General features: G+C 36.2%; 1 protein-coding gene across 1 annotated transcript in view; it reads left to right on the forward strand.

Annotated features, from left to right (window-relative positions):
* The first annotated feature begins 337 nt into the window (after positions 1-337).
* Positions 338-2,889, forward strand: part of LOC110450731 — a 29,606-nt gene continuing 27,054 nt past the window's right edge. Inside the window, exon 1 of the mRNA XM_021498409.1 lies at positions 338-548. The gene's annotated coding sequence lies outside the window, so the exon portion shown is untranslated. The remainder of the gene's footprint in view (positions 549-2,889) is intronic.

The raw sequence follows: 2,889 nt of genomic DNA on the forward strand, positions 1-2,889 counted from the left end.
TTCGTTATCCGGCAAAATATATCCGCAAGTTACCCTCTACCATTTTTCATCGAACACCAATCAACAGCGCCGTACTTTCTGTTGACCAATTAGAACTCATTTCTCATATGAGAAAGGAAAATGGTGTGTTGTCTGCTAGAAACCAAGCGAATTTTAAGGAATAATAATAAAATAAACTTGTATTTATTCAAATATGGTTTATAGCAATATTTTTCTTCCTGCTGACACTGGTAAACATTTAAAACAGATGTTAAGAATGCACATTCAGCTTATGATAAAGCTGTCATGTGCTGTGCGGAGACAGTTCGATGTAAACTGAGTCCCGAATCCGAGGTACTGCTGCTGAGTATCGATCTATGGCGCGGTGGCTATAAGGCAGCTGTATGAAACAGCGACATTCCCAATCAATAAAATACCTTCATTCGCCCGAGAACCTACCATGAAAGGAGGAACAACGGCTAAAACAGTGTAGTCGTCATTGTATGTGCATGAGACGGAATGGAATGAAGCCAGGACACTGAAAACAGTGATGCATGCCATCAGTCGTTGTAAGTATTTGTAATGTATACTACCGATTTGATAGTATAGATACTTAACAGAGCATAAAACTGAAAAAACTCCCGTGTGATATTGTATGTAGACAAGGGCCCGGGCTGTATGCATTTGTCAATAAAATGACCTTTGGGATCGAAAACTCCATACCATGGCTGTTCTGTATTGTTTTCTCAATGTTAATCTATAACTTCATGTGAACTGTGTGTGTATACAACCCACTGTATTATGTATTCAATCTTCAACATATTTCCCTACAGGAGTCATACATAATTCGCAAATATTCACATATTAAACATTGTGGAAATAATTTTTGGGATTAATGCCAAGTCAACAGTACAATGTGCATGTGCATTTACCCATACCTTAATTTTTTATGACAAAATGAAATAGATGTTTATGATTGATAAGTGAAAGTATGTTCAGTGTAATTGCAATCTCATTATAAATCCTTTGCATGTCTCATATAATTGCATGTTGAAAGTGTGTTTTTATTTCTATCTTGGCTGTGTGCCTGGGGTGTTGGTGAAAGTTAATTGTCCTCTGCAACAAGTTGAGTTCACACAATGATGGATGTTTTTTTAATCATCTGAACATTAAATTGAGAAAAGTGTAAGACAGATAGTACTTGTGCATCCTTGGCCAAACATGTACAGTGAGTCCTTGTGTACATATTACCTATTTTTAATCAGTGTGAGGAATTGTTAAGTTGAATTGAACATAGCCCCATATTGTCCATTGTCTATACCTAACCCCCTCCCCACCATCACATTAAAAAAAGAAAGTGTGCTTGCAGGGGCATTTATATATTGGGCTCTATCAGTCCATGTGTTCATCTTTATCTGTGCATTCTGAGCAACAGCTCCGTAAATGTTCCACCTATCTGTATGAAACTCCTTACACGTATGATTATATCTGGCCCACTAGTGATGCCATTTTTTTGGCTGTTGAACAATCCTACAATCCTAAAAATAATAGTTTCAAGGTTTTTCCATTTTTTCCAGGCCACAACTTGAAGGCATTTTAAAGATATCTCTATGAAACCTGGTACACATATCAGACTAGGGCCCTTGGTTGTGAGTTTTGCTTTTTTGTCTGGATTTCTTATTGTTAATATCTTTTCATTTAATATCACGGCAACAATTAGCTAAAACTTACAAAAATCAGTGTTTCAGAGATTTTCTAGACAACAAATCTAAAACAACTCCACACATCCCAGAAATAGTTTGTAAACATATCAAGCTACGTGTCAATGGTATTTGGGAATCCTCATTTCAGTGTCTTTCCAATTACCATGGAAACAAGTAGCCAAAACTAAAAATTCAATGTTCCAGAGCTTCAAATCAGAACAATGTTCCATTTCACATGTCTCTAAGAAAGCATGTAACAATATCTTTCCTGTTACCATGGAAACAAATACTCCAAAATACAAAATTCACAGAATCTTAGTTTACCTGACCACAATTGCAACTTGAAAGCATTTAAAATATATGTCTTTGAAACCTGGTACACATATCAGACTAGTGCCCGAGCTGTAACATTTGTTATTTTGGAAATCTTATTTTCAATATCTTTCCTGTAACCATAGAAGCAAATAGCCAAAAATACAAAATTTACTGATTTGTGAGCAGAACATCATCTGACCATGGCAGAACATGTGATTGTACAGGTTTTTACTGTCCATTTAACCATTACATCACAGTAAACATGTGATTGTACAGGTTTTTACTGTCCATTTATCCATTCCATCACGGTCAAATACACAGAAGATCAAATTTAAGTAGAGTGGTGGAATGCAGATTAGGCAAAATACAAATATAGCTGTGTTTCCCGTTTCCCAACCAACCCTATTTTTTCATGCCAACCCTAATACATTTTATTGGTTTTTCACAGTCACTGTTATGCATTTATTAGCCGTTTTGAATGTAGCAGGATTTTGCTAAGGGACAGATAGTAAGGAAATTCAGCTTAGGACTCGAAAGAGGAGAAGAGAGTTGGGTTGGGGAGTTGAGTTAAGGAGTCTTGAGGAAGGAGGTTGAGATAGGGAGACAGAGTTGATAGGTGATCTACAGATATAGAGGACAGCTAGAAAGTTAGAGTTAAAGTGAGAACTAGGAAGTTAGTAATAATGAAATTGTGTTGTAAATATAGTGTAAATATAAATGTACTTGTTGTTCAATAAATTTGAACTGGAGGCAGTGGAAATACAGAACAGAAAACATCAGCTAGTAATACCAAGCGAACATAACACTCCAGGTGACCATCAGTGGAGTTTGGATTACTAAAAACTAATGTCCAGCAGTAGGGATAGTTTAGAAACGTAACACTGGTGACCAT

This window comes from Mizuhopecten yessoensis, unplaced genomic scaffold (genome assembly GCF_002113885.1).
Source record: "Mizuhopecten yessoensis strain PY_sf001 unplaced genomic scaffold, ASM211388v2 scaffold549, whole genome shotgun sequence".
NCBI lineage: Eukaryota > Metazoa > Mollusca > Bivalvia > Pectinida > Pectinidae > Mizuhopecten > Mizuhopecten yessoensis.